This window comes from Leptonychotes weddellii, chromosome 3, assembly GCF_054177405.1.
Source record: "Leptonychotes weddellii isolate Sample4059 chromosome 3, ASM5417740v2, whole genome shotgun sequence".
In the NCBI taxonomy this organism is placed as follows: Eukaryota; Metazoa; Chordata; class Mammalia; order Carnivora; family Phocidae; genus Leptonychotes; species Leptonychotes weddellii.
Genome location: NC_138371.1, coordinates 1,682,613 through 1,705,194, shown reverse-complemented (window position 1 = coordinate 1,705,194; position 22,582 = coordinate 1,682,613). Strand labels below are relative to the sequence as shown.

General features: G+C 56.5%; 1 protein-coding gene across 5 annotated transcripts in view; it reads right to left on the bottom strand.

The window, feature by feature from the left end:
• HDAC4 (histone deacetylase 4) overlaps nucleotides 1-22,582 on the bottom strand; it is a 288,348-nt gene that overhangs the window by 201,166 nt on the left and 64,600 nt on the right. The window contains exon 1 of one of the 5 annotated variants that reach the window (XM_081813269.1): nucleotides 15,253-15,980. The exons of the other annotated variants lie outside the window; for them this stretch is intronic. The gene's annotated coding sequence lies outside the window, so the exon portion shown is untranslated. Of the gene's footprint in view, nucleotides 1-15,252; nucleotides 15,981-22,582 lie in introns of those variants that run through there. 5 annotated transcript variants of the gene reach the window in all.

Below are 22,582 nucleotides of genomic sequence, written 5' to 3'. Positions count from 1 at the left end.
ACACTTCAGGTACATTCTGGCACGTCTGATGCATGGCCTCAACAGCCCGAAGGCAGAAAACTGGCTCCACCCTTCCTCAGAAGACTTCAGCGGGAAAACATTCGACAAGGGCCTGCTAAGGGTCCCAGCATGCTAAAACCAACAGGAGGCTTTACATCATCCACTTGCAATACGAAAAAGAAAATAAATTTACCAGGAGACATTTCTAGGAAGAGCGGGGCCACTCAAGTCCTGCCCTTTTGTCCCTCCAGCTCTACCCTCTATCTCTTGCAAGGCAGGAGGGCGTCTAGGCCCCCCGCGTGTGCTCCATCACCCTGGGACTCAGATGGGCACCACACCACCCACACATGTACCCTGAGGGAAGGTGAGGGAGGCCCTGGGGCTGTGACGGTAGTTGAGTCACAAAGGGGCCTGTTCTTGCTCCAGGCGACAGAGGGGAGCCCCTCAATGGACCCACATCTTAGAAAGATTCTCTGAAAGCCATGGGATAGGCTGATGGGATATCCAGAGTGCACTCAGATTCTAGGAGAGAGATGGCGGTGGCAACGGGGACACAGGAGAAGGAACGAATGCGTGCAGAAAATTCATGCAATACTGAGGGTGAAGAAAAAGAGCAGTCCTGGCTGGCCCGGGGTTCTGGGTCGTGAGAGCGTCCACTCCTGGGGGGGAAGAAGAGTGGCAGGCAGCAGGGATACACGGCAGTGTGCACAGGCACCCCAAAGTCCATCGTGGGTAAGGCTCAGGCACAAGGGCAGGGCTGGACACAGAAGAGAGAGCACAGGGCAAGGCTGCCTGGGAGCACGGGGAGGAGAGGCCGGGGTGAGTCCGGAAGACCTCCAAGGCAGCCTGCTCTGCCTCCAGCCCCTCGGTGTCTTCCCTCGGGGACACTGTGAGCACCGGGTGGTCAATACTGGGCAAAGAGCCAGAAAAGCTAGGCTCCTGGTCTTCCTCAAGAGGTGGGCATAATCACCAATGAGCCTCACAGACTCTGCTTGTCCAACAGGGGGGCGCGGTCAGCTCACCTGTGGGACAACACCCATCCAATCCACTGGCCGCCCGTAAAGGGTTTTCTTAAAACGTGGAAGGATGGTTATAATGAAATGGTTAAGTGTAAAATGCAAAATAGCAAAATCTCACATTCATCAAAAACCCAGTTATGGAGAAAGCAACAAGACACAGGAGAACACCAGAAAAGGGACAGGACAGAAACACACGCATGTGGTCACAGCGGTGACCTACGTGACGGGACTAGAAGAGGATCAGGAGGGATTTTTCCCCATCTTCAAACACGTTTATTCTTTTAAAACTTTCCTAAAACAAACAGTTCCTACCTCCATGATTAAAAAGGAAACAAGCAAAGCATCACTGCTTGTTCAAAGAGGAGGCTCCTGGCCTTTTGCTTCCATGCCTGTACCTCCCTAAAGCTCTTGTTTTGTGTCTGGTTTACTGCTCCCACTGAACTTCCTTTTATTTCTTAAATAAAATGTCCTCACCCAAACTGAGAGAACAAAGTCATTGCCAACGACTTTCTGCATGCACACAGCAGAGAAGTGGCCCGCTGCCTCTTCCCTGGCCTCCCCCTTGCTAAAGCGGCGAGGAGCGTCCTAGGAAGCGAGGAGCCAATGACTTAGGCCATCCTTCCTCTACGCTTCCCAGCTCAGGGGCAGACTCAGCCCTGGCTACCAGCGGCTCCTGACAAGGCCCCCACCTCGGCGACTGGGCCCTTAGGTCAGGAACTGGAGCTCACAAGCAGCGAGCTCTCCTAGGAAATGACCTCATCTGCACACAAGGAGAACTGGGGATGCCAGCATCCTCACTGTCCCCGTTCCGCAGGTGAGGACACTGAGGCACAGAGCTCCGTACGGCCCAAGGTCCCCGGGCAGGGAAGGGCAGCACCGGCAGGACCCCAAGCAGACACACCCCCAGCTGTCCTAGAGCTCTCTGCCCGTACGGCCAGGACGCAAGCGACTCGGGGACAGACGCTGCTGCCAGCTCCCGGAGGGCCTCATTACCACCTGGGACAGGGTCCCTGCCCGGCCCTGGAGCGCCAGGCCCAGCTCTGTTTTTCCCTTCTTTCAGGGGGGATTGTCTCTCTTTCTTAAACAGAGACCACCAGCTGAGCGCTAAAGCTTAGATTCTGAAGGTCGCGACATTTCCCGCAGCATCAGAAGCCTGTCAGGGCTTCCTGGGATCAGGGTCACAACACTGGCTGGCATTTAGAAGAGGCCCCAGGAGTTCTGTTGCAGGACTTAGCATTTCTCTGATCATTTCTGGCTCTTCTTCCATGAACACAGTCCTTAACTAACAAACCTCCGTGGCACTTCCCGGTGCACCTGGGGCTTCCCTGGGGTCGCAGGTGGGGCAAGGGTAGGGTACAGGACTCACAGTTTGTCTACCTGACCCCAGAAGACTCTTGTAGCAGATAAGCTTAGAGACACTCACTGCTCCCCAGGCCTGTCTAAATCAGAGGATCTTGGAACTATTTGCTCTCATTTCCCTTGACATTCAGTATTTGATTATTCTTGCCAAAGAAATGGAACAGTGATCTAGATGGCTTCCAAAAGATGTTCCCTGGGGCACAGGAAAAAATAACAAAAGTTTCATTTCTGTGTATTTTTATATTTAGAAAAAGAATTATCTTTATGATACTTAACATAAAGACTTGGCTGCCCCCTCCCACCCCGTCCCCGTCAGGGACACAGAGAGGTCCCCTGGAAGCCAGGACGGGGACATGAGGGGGCCATCTGGGCCTTGGGGACCTGACCAAGAGGCTCTGTGTCCGCTCTGCTGGAAGCAAGGTGCAGGATGAGTGACCTGGGGTGCACCTGCACCCTCCAAATTCCCATGAGCGGTGGGCTACTACCCAAACCTCCAAAAATGGGGATGAGGGGCACTGCAGCCCCATGGACGCTCAGAGGGTGCGACCCCGCTGTCCTGCCGTCCCAAGAGCACTGTGCTCCGTGGGGTGCCACTGGCCTGCTACGAGCCACACCACCAGCCAGTTCTCAGGTGCTCAGGTGACCCGGAGCTCGGTGCCAGCCCTGAAGGACTCACGTGCCTTCTCTCTTTTGTGATGTCAGGTTTTCCTCAGGAGAGGGCAGCCCCTATGCCCCTGCCTCCGCGTGCCGTTCCCGGCCAGGCCCCGGGCTGCGCAGCACCCTGTCCCAAAGGCTGAGGCAGCTGCAACGGCCACCCTGCCTGGGGCCGGGGGGCCCACGCTGCTCAGCCTCCTAGGGGAGATGGATGCCATCCACCGACAAGTCCAAACCACAGGCAATTCTATTGTTGCCTCCAGTAGCCACACGATGGTCAAGAAGCTGTTGTCATTTGCTTCCTCATTGGAAGCCTCTAAGTAAGTGACCAAGGGGACAGAGCCAAGAGCCAACGCTGAAACAAAGCACAACAGAAAAGCGGTTTGTACATCACACAGGGAAGGGCGCACGGTGGCGCTGCATGCGGGTGACTTGCTCACCATCGGTCTGTGGGGTCACCGTCACCCTTCGGAAGCAACACTAGACAAGGCCACCCTCTCTCTGGTGGTCATGCTGCCACTGGGGGAGAGTCCACCGGTCCCGCTCTATGCTCTGCGGACTCACATCCCGCTCGGGACGCGCGGGCCGGGGGGACAGGGCACCTCGGCCGGAAGGCCAGGCCTTGCCGAATGCACCTGCCCAGCTCATCCTCTCTCTGGGGCTTCCCAGGAGCAAAGCTCTTCCCAAGGTGTATTTCAAAGCAACCCACACGTGAAAATGGAAACCACCGAGGGCGCCTGGGTGGCTCAGTCGTTAAGCGTCTGCCTTCGGCTCAGGTCATGATCCCAGGGTCCTGGGATCGAGTCCCACATCGGGCTCCCTGCTCGGCGGGAAGCCTGCTTCTCCCTCTCCCACTCCCCCTGCTTGTGTTCCTGCTCTCGCTATCTCTCTCTCTCTGTCAAATAAATAAATAAAATCTTTAAAAAAAGAAAAAGAAAAAGAAAAAAAAAAAGAAAATGGAAACCACCGGACCTATCAACGTCACTGGCATTTTCTTCACCAACCACCGCCCCTTTCCACGTGCTCTCCGCCCATGGACTAGTTTAATTGGTCTAGGACTTGGCCCCAATTTTCTTTTTAATTCACATTTTTGTTTAAAGTTCCCTACATCCTCCTTAGAGTTACAAACGTGAAACGGCCTCGACGTGGCACAGTAGCCACTCCTGACGTCAGGTGGCAGTGTGTGACAAAGGCCCCCACAACTATGTCTGGCAAGCCCCCACGTCCCGTCCCCTCTGTTAGCCCAGGTCACCCCAAGAGACGGGCATGCTCTCTGCACACAAGCAGGGAGCCGGACAGCTCTGCGGAGGAGGAGCAGAGGAAGGGGCAGCCAGACCTGCGGAGCGAGGCCAGCACGTGCTCAGCCAGCCCGCCCAGGGTTTTCTCGTGCCTGCTCTTCACAGACACCCCACAAGGTCGCTGGCACCACGATCCCACTTTACAGAGAGGAAGGAGAGACACGCAGAGGTCAAGGAACCAGCCCCCAGTCAGGCTGGTGAGCAGCAGCTCCGGCTGGAGCCCCCTCCGAGCACCCAGAACCCAGCACCCACGTCCACGGCCTGGGGCACAGCAGGATCACTGCGGACATACGTGGGGAGCTCTCTGCCCATGGGCCTGCATTTGGTAGCCTGCGGTGGTCAGTCCCGACACTGGCCTGATGCCCGGAGCTGAACAGCGAGGGCTCCGCAGCGCAGGCCCAGGCGCACCGGTCAGTCGGAGTGGCCAGGAGACAGCGGTCACCTCACGCTGGTGCAGCTCCCCAGCTGTCCGACAGGACCAGCTCGCGTGAGAGCCCCCTTGCGCATGAGTCTGCTCATGGTTGGCCCCGTCTGCCACTAGCTAGGAGGCCACACCGCCAGCCTGCAGACCTCCCCTGCAGAAACCCACGGCGCCATGGAGACGCCAGGGACTGCGGTCCGAGACCTGGCTCAGGACAGCTCGAAGCCCAGCAGACACAGGCCGGGGCCACGCCTGCTCAGGCCGCACCCCCTCGGAGACCCAAAAATGAGAAGGGACTCTTGTGAAGACTGTGGTCACCACTCCAGAACTCTGGAGAAAATTGACCTGGTGAGGGACAGCTGATTTTCATAACACAAAGGTCAGTGGTGTTCTTCCAACCGAGGAGCCTGTCCCACAGCCGCCTGGAGCTGCCCCTCGCAGCTGCTACTCCTGTGTGTGCGCCCGTCCCCATCACTGCTGTCACCGATGCAGGCGACAAGGTGCCCGGAAAAGGCGGGGATTAAGTACAATGTGGGGGAGACCACGCATCCTGGGTCTGTCAGTTTGAGGAAACTGTGATGGGTGAATGTGCACATGATCTAGCCACATGATGAAACAATCAACGGCCTAAAACAATAACCAGAAACACCAAACTACATAATCCTCCTACCCAAAAGTGTGGAGGAAAGCAAGCTCAGGGCACAGTAGGGGAATGTCTGGGCATTCTGGAAGCAGACAAAGCTGGGATCCAATCCAGGCTCCCCGGTGGATTTGGCTGGTCCCCTGGACAAGCTGTGATCTCTCATGGGCTGGCACACCACCTGAGCATCACGGGGAACAAAAGAAGATGCTTCCAGAACCTGACTCGTAGGGACCCATAAACACAACAGCCCTTCACTCAGGGGAGACACCGGGACACCTTGCTTTCGAGGGTGAACACACCGCAAATATCCTGGGCCCAGGCACCTCGCTGTCACGACGCTCGTTCAGCCCACCCACTAGAACCTGAGAGTCCCGGGCACTGAGTGCTTTGTGGGAGATGCTCATTTATCTTCACCATGACCCTCGGGGGCCTTCAGCCCCGTCCGCCGTCCACCGCCCTCGTTCCAAACTCGGCTTTATCTCTACGCCAACGAGCAGCACATGATGATCACCATGAACAGAAACACTGGCCGCATTTTACAAAGCCCTGAAACCATAGTTAAAGTGCACTTCTGCAGAACCTAACAGTGTGGAAAGCCTCACACTTCACCTCCAGGGCCTGGACGTGGCATCTCCCTCAAAAGAATTCCTTTCATCCAGTTACTAAGAACCTCTTGTAGACTCCACTGCAACACACATTGGATAATATTATTTCCTCAAACACGAAGCGTGCCAGGAAACACCCCTTCTTTGTCAAATATTTACAAATTGGGATGGAGGGGTGCCTGTCCCCATGAACAGTCCCCAAAAGTCAACGCATCAATGATCAAACTTTTTTCTTTGAACAGCAGAAAGACCGCGGCGACTCCAAGCTACTTTAGACAGGGCCCAGCACGGCACTGTGGCCGGCAGACGAGACGCGCCAACTCCAGTGGAGTGCTCACACACCCAACCCCAGACACCCGGTGCAGCTCAGACTCCCACTCGGGGTGCACAGGCAAGAAGAGGGGAGCACACTCTGGAGGGCCGCCCTGCATGTGCAGGGCAATGACAAGCTCGCCACACAAGGTCACCTGATCGTCAACAGGAGAGTGACCACATACTTACTGGCCCAGGACAGTTCCAAAGTGCACACATCAACAAAAGAGAATTCCCCGAGTGAGAAGAAGGGTCAAGGGCTGCATCACTCCACTCCGTGTGGAGTGAGGTCTGTCTACACTGGCTGGCTCCCAACGACTTTACAGACCCCCGGACTGTGTAAAGTCCACCTGGATGTCCGTTTGCCAGTGTGTCCAGCTGCCCCTCCCTGCTCGAGCGGGCGGCTCCCGGGGTGTGTAACACGAGAGGGACACAGCAGACAAGCCAAACCAGTGCAGGGACACAGCTGAGGACAGAGCAGATGGGAAGGGGGCGGGGGCGGCAGTGGGGGTGGGGAGAGAGGGAGGGGAAGGGGGTAATACTGCCCAAGGACTTCCTCGGTTGTATTCTACGAGCTTCTCCTGAATTCCCTCAGTGGACCCCCTCTTACGCACCACTGAGGGAACGTCTGTTCCTTGCGACCAGATGAACCCCACCTGGAACCGTCAGGGTGCCCGTCTGTGACACAGGCTTTCTCTCGTGCCATCTTCCAAACAGCCTTGAGAAGGACCATAAATTCAGCGCTGTGCCGACACCGCCCAGGCCACTCACTGTTAAAATATTCCCAACACAAGCAACCCTCTTTTTTAATCCACCCAGGAAACTCGAAAGGATTAAGCCTTCTATTTTCAAATAACTGAAGAGAGGACAGATCCTCAAGTCCTCCTTCTAGAGCCTTCCTTAGTGCTGCACGTCAGTGGCCACTAGCCACAGGTGGCTACTTAAATTAAAATTAATTCAAATTAAATTAAACAAAGTTCTATTCCCCAGTTGCACTGGCCACATCTGAGTGATCGATCACCACACAAGGCTAGTGGCGACCGATCTGGCCAAGTAGCTGCGGGCCACTTCCACTGTCGCGGAAAGTTCTGGATTAAAGGACCAGGAGGTCCCTTGTTCACAAAGCCATCTTTGTGTCGCGGTCTTTTCCTCTGTTCCATGAACGTGGGTGAAGCCGGACCGAACGGGAATGCAAACACACAAGTGGGACGAGCATGCCGTCGACTCCCCGCGAGGCCCGGGCAGCTGTGAAAACGCCCAGCTTTCCCCTCACCGGTTCTTACAGACTTTTCCCAGACTCCTCTCTTCTTGCTTTCTCCTTTTCCATGATCGCACATCGCTTGAAGGAGGGAGGAGGAAAAAGCACAAAGCCCATGACTCATTTTACACAGTCTATCCGCGTAAACCCATGTGGCTCCAGAAGGAAGGTAGGGGAGCCAGTCCTCAGGGCACCGTGAGCACCCGCCCGGGGTGAGGCTCCTCGCTCCGTGCTGCCCTCCGCTCTGGGCCCTCCGTGCCCCCCGTGGTGAAGGCCGCTCCCCACGTCTGCTCCTCCGGCTCTCAGCCTCCACAGAGAATGGGGCCTTCCCACGTGAGCCCCCACAGGCAGGGGGCCTGTCTCCCACCTCCTGCACCTACCAGCCAGAGGCGCCGTCTGCAACAGGGAGCACCATCCTCTCTCCCCCACTTCTGGCTCTGAAAGGCTGCCTCCCCTCCCAGCCCCTATTAGAAATGGTAACAGGTTTTGTGGTGTATTTTTAGAGTTTGTGAGTTTCTCACTCCTGTGGAATGTTCCTCCTGCCTGTCTGGTCCGAACGTAACAGTCCTCTATCGGCTCTGAGAGTAACCACAAGTCTCGGACGAGAGTAGCAGCCGATATAGAACGACGCCAAGTGAGGCCCTCCACGCAGGCCCACGTCCCCGAATCCTGCTGAGGCTTTACTCACTTCTTTCTCTGGGAAACATGAACGAGAAAGACATAATCAATGCCACAGTGCTAGCGGACTGTGGATGCTGAGCACAACATCCCAACACGGTCTGTGTCTCCAACAGACCAGCTCATCACTGGTGTCGAAGAGGTTATGCCAAAGACTGAAGCCACCCACCTTTTCCTTCTTAACAATAAAATAAATAAATAAGAAGGCTTCTGAGCCCTTTACAAGCACGTCATCACCGTGTGGAGTCCAGAACAGTTCTGCAGTCATGGAAAGAAGGTTCAAGATGATCAATACCTGAACTGAAGCTCGGCAAAGTGAGCAGAAGACACCTGTAGGCTCTCAGTCTGTGAGAAAAAGCAGCTGTGACCCCTGCAGGACTCACGCTGAACAACTAAGGTCTCTATTCTGGTTGGAGTACATTTTCTCCAAAGGAGTGCATGGATGCGCCACAGGAAACAGCGGGCAGGGCGGCCAAAACAGCTGTTGGGGGGAAGTTCCCAGGGACCTTTGGGTGGGCCGGCTTCAGAGTCAGGGCAAGTACAACGTCAGCAAATTCATCTGTCGCTCCAGTGAGCGCATCGGATCCCATAGGCCCCTCGGAGGCTTGCCGGAACGGGAGCAGAGACTGGAGGCCCCTGCACGGAGTCCAGGTTTGAGGGAAACTCCGCTGTCCTCGCGGCGGCTCACAGACAGGCCAGCAGACCGGGGAAGAAGCGCTTCCCTCGGAGGAAAGGGAACTCCATGTGCTGGTTTTGCCCAGGGGCTCAAACCATCTCCAATATCGTCCCTTTTCCAACCGCGCAGTGGAAGGAACCAAGAAACCCAACGACACAGGGCATGGCTGGCCAGCCCCCAAACCCACACCCCAGACCCTCCAGGAAAACAGCACCCTCCTCTACTTCTGCTTGGCCTGAGGGTAGCAGTGGCCATGTGGACACGGGGCGTTTTAAACGAGCACCCCCTCTGGGGAAAACTGTCCACGAAGGAAATCATCTGACAATCGTCCACTCTTAAGAAAGGCAAGTCCCCTTTTCCCCTCCCCCAAAGTGGCTCTCAGGTTGAATTCTTCCCCATCAGAGGGTCCTTGCTGAGCGTTTGGGATATGAGAACTGGTATTACCAAGAGGGAAAGGAAGCGGGGGCCAAGGCAGGGAAGGGCCGGAGAGACGGTCACCCCGTTGTCCTGAGTGGGCACCAAGCCTCATCACCAGCCAGAGCAGGGACAGGCTGAGACAGCCCGAAGGACGGGGCTCCAGGGAAGCCACCAGGACCCAATAATTAGAAATAATGGCTTCTTGCTTTCTATCTACACTAATGTATTTTGTCTTCCTCTAGTGCCTGGGTGAACTTTCACTTCCTCTCCTCACCCAGACCTGCCATCTTCGATAAAGGGAGCCAGTTTCATCCTCTTGCAATGTCCCCAAACACCTCCGGCAGCCGTGGGAGGAGACACGGGCCGGCACGGAGGTGGCTGCTGGCCATGGGCACAGCCCCATTGTTCTCCCAGGGATCTTCTCACTATGGCTATTTGCTTTGTTCTTCTCTTGAAACCCTCTGGTCATAACATTTTCAGTGGTTTTTCTGTTTTTTTTTTTTTTTTTGACTCACAGTTGAGAAAACCAACCAGTTGAGCTGTTGCCTCAATGATCTGCTCATCAAATGAAAATTTTGAGTCAGCCTGATCGCCGTCCGCGTCATTTGTAAAAACAGCTCATTTGTAAACTGCATCCTGCAGCAACCAGAGTCCCGTTCCTCATTCTTAAAAAGAAGCTGCTGCAGCTGTGTTTTCTGCATAGACAGCAGGGCACGGCGCTCACCCACACCTCCTGGGCAGGCCCAGGACCTTTTGTCGGGAACTCGTGCACCCACCCGATGCCCGAGGTCCCTTTCCCCTGGGGTCCCTGTCAATGTTCAGCCTCGGGGTCCCAGCTCCTGCCCCCATCGAGCACCTACTAAGGATCCCTGCCTCTGTAACCGGTGGCCTCCTCGGCCCCTCCCCAGCGCTCCCTCCTCGGGCCCTCCCCTCACTGAGGACAGCCCCCCAAGCTGGCAGCCCGGCTCCAACATCAGAGGGCCTGCGTCTCCACCCCAGCCTTCCCACGGAGGCCTGCTAACCTCAGACGAGCTGCTGAACCTGGTCCCTCATACAACGATGAAATGAATGCAGGAAATGTGCAGCGCAGAGTCCAGGAAGCCCTCAGTCCACGTGGCCGTGGCTGGGCGTGGACAGGCCCCGCACCCGGGGCAAGAAATCTTAACTTCTTGCCATGAGGGCTGAGTAAACACTGCGTGCACCGTGAGCAAGGAAGGATAATAGGTGGTGGCATGATGTTCTTTCATCATTAATAACGTGAAAAGCATTCACACGGCAGGCCCAGCTGAATCCGCAAGGCTCCTGGGAAGCTCAGATGGAACGACACAGCATCCATGAAAACATCCTAAAAACTCCGTGTGCAAAATAAATTGTTTAAGTCTGTTTAAACTTCTTCCTCCTTCAAAAAACATGCTGTCTTAAAAGGAGATCCAGGCCTGAGGAAAAGTTGTGCGCAGATGGCGATGTTCCCGTTTGCCGGGCTCCACGAACACCACCGTTTTCCGCTAAGAGGCCCCCGGAGGCAGGAGCCCAACCCAGGGCTGTCCCCTCGTGCCTGCAGGCGCTGCCATACCTGGTTCCTAAACTACCCGTAGGGATTCGGAACAGCACCGCACAACGCCTGTTCTCAAGCAGACAGGATTCTACCTGTGGTTTTCTAGAGCTAGCAAAAAGAAGAGAGAAAATGAAAATGATTGGGGGCAAGGTCTCCATGGTGACCCACAGGGCCCAGAGGAAGGCACGGTGAGGGCCACACAGTCTGGACGGCACCTGTTCCGTGTCACTCAGCAGAGTCCAGCACCTCTGGGCCGGCCGAAGGCTCAGCAAGCATTTCTCTAGTCTAAGTACAGACGAAAAATCAATTTGAGTAGCACAAACACGGCCACGCTCACCTTCTTTCTTCTGATTCTCATGTTCCGCTGTGTTCCCTAACTGCAATGACCGCCACCCAGCGGTAAGCATCCACACACGTTGGTGGTCTACAGGTTTCTCAAGAGGCGGCAGGTGCATCAGTAGCTGACGTAGGGGTTTGTCTGCTGAACCTCTATCCTCAGTACATTTTCTGGACGATGATGGGAACATTCCTCACTCCTGCACAGTTTTGCGGAGCCTGGTTCAGTGGAGCACTGTGGGTCCACATCCCCTTTCCTGGAGAGTCTGGGTCTCCCCGAAGGCCATGCCACAGGCATCCTCCCCCACGCACTCAGAGCTGACACAGGACAGCCCCCTCCTGCCCCTTCCCTTGTGGAAGCCACTCTGCTGGAGCCCGGAAAGGGGAAAAGGGCTTTCTGGGTTTTTCTTTATCCTTTTTTGTATTTTTGCATATATAACACTATTTCTGCATGAATTATTTTCAAAAGAGAATGCCAAAATAAGTTCTACAAGTTTCCAGATTTGTAGGCAGGATAAATAAGAACTCAGTTTGGTTTTCAATCATGTTCAAATTATTTGCATATGTGCAGCTTAGTTTCATTTAGTTACTAAATTCTAGCCATCCCTAGACAAATGGACAGATGAAACTTGCATTTCAAATTTAAATGTTACGTATGCACACACACACACACACACACACAGAAGTGCACACGCCCAGTTAGATCTGTATAGACAAATCCTTAGCAAACACTTTTCTGAAACCCATTACCTAAACACATTTGGGAACATGGCTGTCACTGCCCTCACAGGCCAGGAATCTCGACAACATTCAAGATGGCCAGGCAGGCGGCAGAGAAGCATTAGGTTACCGGTCTTCCAGATGATGACGAACTGTGGGTACACTCAGAAGTGCGGTGATCTCCCCACAGCAGGAATGATCCTTGCTGGGGTGCCTGGGGGACTCAGTCGTTGGACATCTGCCTTCGGCTCAGGTCATGATCCCGGGGTCCTGGGATCGAGCCCCGCATCAGGCTCCCTGCTCAGCGGGAAGCCTGCTTCTCCCTCTCCCACTCCCCCTGCTTGTCTTCCCTCTCTCGCTGTCTCTCTCTCTGTCAAATAAATAAATAAAATCTTAAAAAAAAAAAAAAAAGAAATGATCCTTGCTGTTCTAGACTGCCTATGTGAGAGAATCATCACATTTCAATAATTAGGTGATGATTCAAGATCTCAGAGAATGCCACCGTCCAGTCTTGCTTCTGGAAACCGATGATGGATCTGGATTCACAGGTACCCGGCTCTTCCCCAGAAGTCACTTCTCTGAAGAAAGCCCCAATTTCTGCTTTCCTGGCGTTTCCCATCTCTTCCTACACTTCGAAGGCAGGAAAGGTTCTGCCCCTGTCACAATTCTCGGGCCAACGGTCGGATGGAGGCCACTGACCCGAGGCCAAAGGCCAGTGACTGCGACCAAGGAGTTAGTGACTGAGTCGGCTGACACTGTGCCCAGGCCAAGCAGTCCTGGGTAAACACACGTCTGGGCCCCTCATGCAGCCCGTCCCTCAGTAGCCGGACCAGCAGCACTGACCATGCTCCAGCCTCACGGCCTTCAGTCCTCATGCAAAAACATCATTTAAAACAAGTCATCGGACACCCGCTCAACAGCAGGGCTGGCCACCGGGGCAGGGTCCCCAGCATTGCCCAGACCAAGACCCTCAGACAAGGCACAGCCTGGCCCCAGCACCCACTTGATTTAAACATGATGGGGGGGGTGTCGTGGGGGTACAATAAGAGCAAAGGCAGAACCCTCATCCCCCGGTTCCCCAGACAACAGCTGGTGACCCTCCCCCCTCGTTTCCCACCCAGTCCCACACTGTGTAGGGACTATTTAAAGAGAGCCTTCTGGAAAGGGCTTCTGAGATGCATGGGATGTTTGGGGATGCAGGAGGAGGGCCTGAACCCCTTGTCCCCTCCTGCCGTGCCTCCCTAGGGAGCTAGGCACCCCAAGTCCGGCACGACGTGGAACAGCAGGGGGCATGGGGGCTGCAGGCCTGGCCACAGTACTGGATGTGCTCCTCAGGCTCCTCTTCTGGCCCCACACACTCCAGAGGCCACGCTGCCAGGAAGATCCTTCTCAGGCTGTGCCCATGCACGCCCTGCCTTCTCACTGCATCCGGTGCCTGGAAGGGTCTGGAAACCTGACACGAAGGAGGGCAGGAGCTCTGGGCACACAGCCTGTACCCGGAGTGAACTCCGTGCCCCAGTGGCCATCCTCTGCCGGGTGGGGTCTGCGCCCAAGACCCTCAGAGAAACATGCGCTGATTTTAGAAACACGAAGAAGGGGTTATATTTAGAAACAAAGCACCGCAGAGCCCGAGACAAGACATGATGGCAGCCTCCCTGTGATGCCCAACAGCCCCTGCTGGGACCAAGTGGGCCTTAAAGGCTGGCAGCCGGACCAGCCAGAGGTCCCAGGGCCTTGGTCCTCTTCATGGTGACAGCAGCCCTGCGCCCGCCTGGAAAACAGGGTGCTACTTCTCGCGGGTCTCTCACGGCTCACCTTGGATTCCAAATGGTCAAAGGGCAACTCCTGTTTGAGGAAATGATTTTAGGAAAAGTTCTACTTATTTGGATAATTTTCTGACAACCACGCTTAGTCTTGCAAACACCATCAGGTGGGTTTTTTTCAAGTTCTCTTTCTGAACCATCATAACAGAACAAGGCTGTTGGAGTGTTTTACATTTTCTCCCAGGACGGGGATTTAGGAACGGCGCACACATCTCCCTGTGTCAAGGTGAGGATCTCTGCCCCTCACTTCTGACGTTCCCACACAAACTGAACACGCAAGGCCCAGAAGCAACACCCAGCGAAGGCCCAGCGTCCACCCAGAAGTGAAGACCACATGTCCACCCAGAAGTGAAGGCCACGCAGTCAAGAGCTGGAAAACGCCAGAGACATCCTGTCGCCAGAGGCCCTGCCTGGGCTGGATCCCAGCCACAGCCCCTAACTCTGAGAACCTGGACACGGCATCCCCCCCTCCTGGGCCTGGGCCTCACAGTGAAATAGGGTTATAAAAGTACCTGCTTGTATAGGTGTGTTTGAAGGATTCTGTGAGAAATTTCATTCACATGCTCAGCATTGGCCTAGCATCCAGAAAGCGTTCCATGAATACTGGCTATCGTTTCAGAGATGACAAAGTGAGAACCCAGCGGGGAAGTTCGTGCTCGGGACTAGAAGGAACCACAGACCTGGCTCCACCTCACTGAGCTGGGTCCCTGGTGACACAGGATGACAGGACGACCTGAGTGGCAGTCTTCCCTGATGTCCCTAGCAAGAATTTAACAATCCCATGAGGCTTTAAAGCAACCCAGGCGTGAGAAATGACAGCCAAGATTCCTAGGTTTTGTTTCCAGAGGGTCTTCTTAGCAAAGTAGGGAATCTACAGATCTCTCTGGAAGATCAGCCTACCAACGGAAAAAGATGGTAAAGGAGATATGCTCGGTTTTTAGACAAGAGTGAAACATGCAACCACCATCCCCAGACGGCTATCACTTCCCAAGAGGGAGGCACTCCGCTTCTGGACAAAGACCGGCGCTCATGGCGCAGTCTGTGCAGAGCACGGGGCACGGGGCCTCCGGCGTCGGGGACGGGGTTGGGGAGTGGGGCCTCTGGCATCGGGGAGCGGAGCCTGTGGCGTGGGGGAGCGGTGGGCAGTGCGCCGCAGCAGGACGCAGGAGCTGGAGAACGGTCCCCGTGCCCACGGCGCTGTCTGTGGGCAGTAACCTGCCCCCACGGGCAGTGCCCAATGCCCCAGCCCCTCACCCGGACAACTGCGGACCCTCTTTATCCTACCCCACACCCTGTCGCAGGGCATGGAGGCTGGAGGAGGCGGTGGAAGAGGCCACCGCTCAGCACCCGCTGAGTTCCGACGTTCTAAGGTGACCAGCTAGCAAGTCACTAGGCCACGCAGAATGACCCTCCACAGTTACGTAACAGGACACAGAAAATCCCGTACAAGTTTCTCCGGAGAGCGAGTCGCACTTTACCTTCAGCCAAGGCTTTTGTTTAGGTCCCAGCGGCCCCTCCAGAGCCAGTCCTCTCAGGGCAGTCAGCCCGGAACGGAGGAGGAAAGTCGAGCCGTGCCCTGCCGGCGCCCACTGATGAGGACTGCATCGCCCCGCCCCGACATCTGGTTTCTATTTCATCCCCGTGTTGTCACATTATGTAACAAGCAGATGCTGTGCGGGATCACCGCAGACTCGAGGCTCCCGACTCCCAGAGAATGCCCAGAACGTGGGCTCTGGCGGCCGGGACCGCTCCCACGAAGCCACACCGCTGCACACTTTACCTGGCTCTTAGAGCAAACGCCCTCAGAAGAAGACATAGGACACCAACCACTCCTACCTCTTCCTGAAACTGAGCATTTCTCCTCGTTCCACATGCAAATGTGGGGAAAACGTAAGTTCTCTGTGGCCCAAGGTTCATTTTCCAGACCTCAGCCTCGGAAATGTACAGGAAGGGGTCTGCAGACTGGGCTACAGAGAGTCCCAACGAGAAAGGGCCAGAGCCCTGCCAGCAAGGGCAGGTGTGGGACCCCGGAGGGGAGAAGACACACTTCAGGCATGTGGACGGAGAGCCTTGGAGCAAGTGTTATGGGAGTTCTGGAGCCACACTGGGGAGCAAACACCGTGCGCCCCCTCAGCTTGCTTGGGAAGCAGTGAGGATTCGTATTAAGAAGACCTGCCCCCCCACACTCCAGGCACCGAGGCTGTGATGGCCAGCAAGCAAGGGGGAGCCCCTTTCAAGAGTGTGCTCCAGAGCGGCCCCTCCAGGGCTGCTGTCCGCCATCTCAACCCACCCAGACCAACCAGTGGGGGCCAGCGTCAAGTACGAGGGTGCCAGGGGCACAGAGCTTCCCCAGGGTCACCTGGAGCAGCCCATGAGCTCTAGGTAAGAAGAATCAGACCCACAGCCGAGGTACCCATCTGGCAGTCAAGCTCCTAAGGGGCTTCATGCAGGACGGAAATCTAACCACTAAGCCACAGTCTCCTCGGCTGAGTGGTCCGGGGCAATCACTGACCTCCAGGTGAACCATTCTGCACAAAATCTAACCACTAAGCCACGGAAACTCTCCTCGGCTGAGTGGTCCGGGGCAATCACCGGCCTCCTGGTAAACCATTCTGCACAAGGGGAAGTGAGAATTTAAAATTTTCTCATATTAATACACAGAAGCGGTCCGGCCGACCCGGTGGGCAAGAAATCGAATGAGGCAGTGGACCTAGCGGTCTTGTCTGTCCAGCCATGGGCAGAAGCCCCCTGGACTCCCCCACGTCTGCCATCTCGCCCAGGCCTGGTCCAGGGCCCCCCAGACAGGACAGCAGTGGTGTTTCAGTGGACTTCAGATCCCACTCTCCTCACTGCACCGGGGGCAGCAGACACTTGTTGGGGGAGAGCTGTCTCAAGGGCAACACTTACCAGGCAAGGGGCACAGTTCAGCCCCAAGGGCGGGCAGCGTCACGGAGGACCTAAGGCTGGCACCGCGGAAAGGTCTGGCTGCGGAACAGCTTGTTCCTTGAGCCCTGGAGGCAAAGAAGCTCAGACCTTGAGGCAGGGGAAACCGCACAGGGCAGCCCCTCCCAGGCAGGGCTGGCTCTCTGCACCCCCCTCGGCCCCCAGCATGGAAAGGCACCACCACGAAATGGATAAGCACAAGGAGCCCCAGTTGTCACTGAGCAGACCAGACAATGTGCACAAGCGTAAGGAGGATGCAGAGCAGAGCGGAGTGACTGCAGAGGACATCACGGAGCCCTACACAGTGACGGCCACACCCCCAGCTAACTGGCGAGGGACTTCTGGAAGATGCCCTGCCAATATATCGGTGTTTTCCTAACGTGGGCGGGGGGACGGGGCCCTGCACTGTGCACAGCTGGGCTGTCTTTTTCTTGTTACACTGACCTGGTTATGGCAGGGTCAAAGGGATCGACAGAGAAGAGCCCATATATGCCAGCGAGGGAGGCCAGGCCGGGGTCACCGTGTGCAAAGCGGGAGTCACTGGAAAACACGCCTTTCTCTGAAACAGACACGTGGGTGCAATGCTTTGACAGGACGCCTGAACCACCACTGCCCTGCTGCAGGTGAGCCGTGTCCAAAGCCACTGCCAAGGCCATGGCCGCTGGACAGTGAAGAAAACCAACCGTGACTTTAATCTGCCTGAGCCACATGATCAGGCCAACATTCTCCACATGCTCAGAACTGCCGATAAACGTTCAGTGCAACCTACAGCTGTCTGACGCAGGTACGTCTCTTCAACCACCTGCGATCGCACTCACTCTTCCAACATTACCCGCGCTGTGCTGGCTCTGGTTTCATGCCGCTTTCCATCTAGGGGCAGTCAGCCTAAACAAAGCAAGCCTCCCAAGAGCAAATAAGGAAATAGATCCCCTGCCCCTCGTGAACAGGGTCCCCAGGGAGTGTTGCAGGCCTGGGGGGCATAGGAGCACCCATCTGAGCATCAGATCACCCACAAACTTGTGCCTATAACCACAGCGGGGGAAGATCGGGCCGGGCCCCGAAGTGGCTCACAAGTGATGATGGGCCAGAGCAGCAAAGCCCACGCCCCGCAGCATGCCCAGCCCTTGCCGTCCAGCTCCCTGTCCCAGGCCCTGCTCTGCTTCCCGTCCTGTCCTGCAGGGCCCTCCCCGCTGACTGGGCAGGACAGCTCCAGTCCGATCCCAGTGGTAGTTAGCAGGCGTGGCCACAGACATGATCCTCCTCTCCACCCCCACCTGCTTCAGGCTCAGATTTGTCATCTGATTCGGTAAAAGTCTGGGCTCTCTGCTGGTTGCCAAGAATGAAGGTTACACCTGTACCTACATAAGTAATAAAGAGCATTGGCTGGAAAGCCCCTGGAGCAGCTCCCAGAAACCAGAGAACACCCAACCCTCTCGAGAAAAGTGGGCACCAGGCAACTCCGGAGCCTCGGGGACCAGTGCCACCAACGTCCAAGGTCTGTGGCCTGCCGGCCTGCCCACCACTCGCTTCGCCTCTTGCACTCAAAACTGAACGCAGCAGCTCCCGGGCCTCCGTGTCGCCGGGTCAGCCACCGGACACGAAGGGGCCTCTTGCCCCAGCCGCAATCTGAAGGACTCCCAAACAAGGCTGCTGCCACTGGTATCCCCACCGAAGACCACAGTTTCTTTCCCTGGGGTTCGGGGGTGCATCTCCCATAAAAATAAAGAGGGGAAATAAATAAGCAAAGAGAGAAGCAGCCAGTGCCCACCAGAGGCTGTACGGCGGCCGAGCCTGCTCGGAGAACACTAGACAGGGGCTGCCGGCCTGAGCCTTCGGGCCAGCTCCCCAGGGAAAGGTGCCATGACCACTACCAGAGGCCGAGCCTGAGCAGCGCCACTAGGCAGGCCTCGGGGCCTCAGGACAAAGGCGATAGCCACCGGTATTCCCCTCTGCTCTTCCTCAAACGGCCACTAAGGGAATGAGTCCCTGTCGGGTCGCATTACAAGCCAATCCCATCATCCTCTCTGCAACAGATGCCAATGGTGTTTACTGACATTTACGAAACAGCACGCGGGCACGGGATGGCTGTCTGGCCCATCGTGCTTTTGGCCAGGTCAAGCAGCGTTGGTTCTATCTTACAAAGAAGAAAACAGAATCTCCCAGAGTTTCGCGGCGCCTGGCCCCATCGGAGCTCTGTGCACCCCTTGGCGGCAGGATGCCCACTCTCGCGCTCAGCAGCCTTCACGGCACACAAACAAACGCCTGGCGTCATCGGCACGCTTGTTCGGCACCGTGTCGCAACGTCTGGCCCTGGCAACGCTGCCTGGTTGGCCCAGTGAGGACCGCTGAGCCACCCGTCACACAAAGAGCAGGATGAAGCGCCCTTAGCCGGCGTCAGCTGTCTCCCGCACAGACACATAACACCTAGCATCTTGCTCTGCACGGCCGGGAAATGTAGAAGCCTGGGTGTTGCTGGCAGGTTCGAGAAATGAAAGGACCCTGAAAACCCAGGGCTCTGTTGGAATGGAGGCCCCGCCCCGTGCCTAATTTTCTCCCGGATGAGAGCAGAGGGGAGCACTACGGGAGAGGGCAGCTCGGCCCCTCCCCAGTCACACACTCAGCGACAGAAGTGCTAAGACTTCATGTTTCTGTTTTAAACAAACATGAAAATGGATCCTTTAAACTGCATTTCCCACAAAATTCCCATGCTGAGACTTTCTAACCACTCCAGAGCAGCCTCTCCACAGGGTGACACAGCAAGAGGACCTGCAGGCAGGGCCAAGCTCGCCTAAAGGGCTCAGAAAGGATTACCTGACATGCTCCCCAACAGCAGAGATCCTGCGGTCCCCTCAAGCACTAACAAAACGTGCTGGGGAGACAGAGAACACTCCTCAAAAGAAGTCTCAGTGAAAAATCCAAAGTCCCAAAAATCACAACCAGATATTCTCAGTTCAGACTTGAGGGATCTCAGCAATATGATAAAATCATCACCATCCATCAAAAGGCACCAGACGCCACTGCATGCTCTCTGCTGGCCTCACACAGTGCTCCCCTGCGCTGGGGCTGGACAGCAGGCTGGGCAGGCCAACCGGCGGGGCAGAGTGGCATCTGGAGGAGAGGCAGGGCCCTGCCTCCCACCCAAGTCATCTCAGTGCCGTCACCATGCCCTCTGCCCTGGGCTCCAGGTCCACGAGGGGTCAACGAGAGACGCCACCATCCCTGACCCGCACGGTCGGTGAAGAACCACGCAAGCCCCTCTCTGCAGACAGCACCTACCCTGAGCGGAACACAGCACTGCACGTGTCTCCACCTGCGGTCACGGAGGGGTCAAACACAGTGCGCGTGCGCACACACACATCCGATTTTACATTCTGCCCTTCTTCCTTGTTTGAAAGAAGGCCAAGGCCAGATAGTAAAATCCAAGAATAAAAATCTCCCCTACTGTCCTCCAGTCTCAAGCAAACACTCGACTGTTATTTACAGTTTTGTTAAGAAAAACAAAGCATTGCACTGCTACAGAGGAAAGACAAAGTCACGCTTCTCCTTGTGTGTCCAACTAAATTACAACTTCCACATCTGCCTTCTACAAAAACGAACGGAGCCGCTGGAACAAGGACCGTGGCGCCTTTACCAGCACGGCCCAAGGAAGCGCGGCTCATCTCTGCGACTGTCCCTCGGGGCACTCCCCGGCCCTCGGCACCGCGGCACAACCAGCAGACGTCTGTAGCCCATCCGTCCACTCCGGCCCCACACACAGGCCTGGCAAAGTGGACAGGGAGCTTCAGCAGGAGGCGGGGCCCCTGGCCCAAGGCCCAGGGCTGGCACGGGCAGGGGGCCTCAGGCAAACCGCCTTCCTCCTGCGCTTCACCGTCTACACGATGAGGTTTCGTAGCTCCTCCCAGGACAGGTGCGTTCCCGGCTGGCCGGCGCTCTCTGCACCTCGGTGTCCCTGTGCTGGCCAGGGCACACGCTCCTCGCCGGCGGGGCTGAGGGGCAGGGAGCCAGGGAGGACACGTCCCGGGAAGACATTTCGGGGGGCCTCACCCAGCACACAGAGGGTGCCCAAGGGCAGGGGGCTAAAGGAGAAACTGGTGGTAAGAAGCTCCCTGGCCCAGGCTGGACCTCTGTGCACGGGAGCACGAGGGGAGGGCGGCTGGCCGCTCCGCCGGCTCCTCACCCAGCTCCCCCGCTCCTCCTCCGACCGGCACACAGATGTGCTCAGCGGCAGAGCCTGTCTTCTGCTCGCACTCATTTCATAATTTTAAATATACTCTTAACGGAAAGCAACCGAAGTACTTGACAAGAGCAGCCGACGCAAATGTCCCTGCAGCAGGCAGTGAGTCATCCCCGCAGTGTGAGAGTGAGTGCTCGGAGCAGGCCCGAGAGGCAGTCGCACGCGAGGGGCGTCCTCCGAAGGCAGAAAGACGGGCAGCACGGCCCAGCCACGGCCGCTCTCGCCGTCGGGCCGGCAGCACCGAGACAGCTCTGACGGGGGGGCGGCGGACTGTCCACAAGCCCTCCGGAGGCCGCGGCGGCTACGCACGGTGGCGGGCATCCACTTCACTGAGCAGACATGGCTGGTCAGGCCTCAGCATCCCCAGACCCCCTGGTCTGCCAGGCTGGCCGCCTGACATCGTGACAGACAAAGTCGGTTCCTCATGAAAATACGTGTCCTCAGGTGAAAGCCAGCCTACCTTGCTGGTGACAGAGTGAGCCGTTAGGAGCAGCCTCTGAGTCTGGCAATGTGGCCTCAAGTGTTTAAAACCTTCTCCAAGCCCAGCTGGGTTGTGAGAAGAGTAAGGAACCCCTCGCAAGGCAGGAGCTGAATCGGACAGGCATCAGCATGCAGGCCAGGGCCCATCCTGAGGCTGCCACCTGACTCGGCCACGCTCATCAGGTCACTGCTAAAAGCCACGGCTAAAGGCCAGGAGACCAAGCCGGGGTCTGAGCAGGAGGAGAGGGGACTGCGGCTCCCCTGGGGTGGGGGGAGGCTGGCCAACCTCTCTGCTGAAGGGACGCACCCCTGCCTGGCCCTGACGCTGGCGGGGAGGGCTCATCAAGAAAGAAGAGTCCCGTGGGGGTCCACAACCAGAGATCACCTGGCAGTGGTTCGGGGGGGGAATCCGGACACCCCCAAGACCCGACAGACACGGCGGCAGAGGCATCCGGAAGTGCGTCCCAGGTGAAGCCGTGCCGGCCTGCACGGCCCAACCAGGCAGACACAGACACGTATCCTCCCTGGACGGGCACGTTACCAACCTCAAAACAATGTCTGTGAAACATTACAAGGCATAAAATCAAAAGCAGGGGAAAAACCCAGGGAGTAGAAGTCAGGCCAGGACAGACTTCAGTTACAGGAAAATCTGATCTGACCACAAAATACATCTCCACACCAGGCGTGAAGAAACAGGCAGGGTCATCCAAGGAGCCAGCGGCTGTCGGGGACTGTCACTCAGCAGCCACACAGCCCTGGGTCCTGTAAGCTCTCCCTGCACCTCAGTCTCTCCCCCGCCAAAGACAGACAGTAACAGCCAGACCCTGCGCTGCGCGAGCACGCAGGGAGCAAGTGAGGCTGCGAACCACCCACCACCACTAACACCAAAAACGGTCAGGCACATGTGAACGCATGCGAAAAAAACTGTTACTAATTAAAACTAAAAACGAAATGAATAGGTTAAATAGTCCATCGGATGTGGCTGAGGAGACAAGCGCTGAACAGCAAAATAGCACAGAGGAGAGAAGCAGGAGGGCAACCCAGAAAGACACTAGTGACAAGTATGAGCGGCTGGGGGGGCACAGGGCAGAGGGAGGGACACAGACCTGCGTTCATCGGAGGGCCGCATGGGGACAGACGTGCGTCAGGTG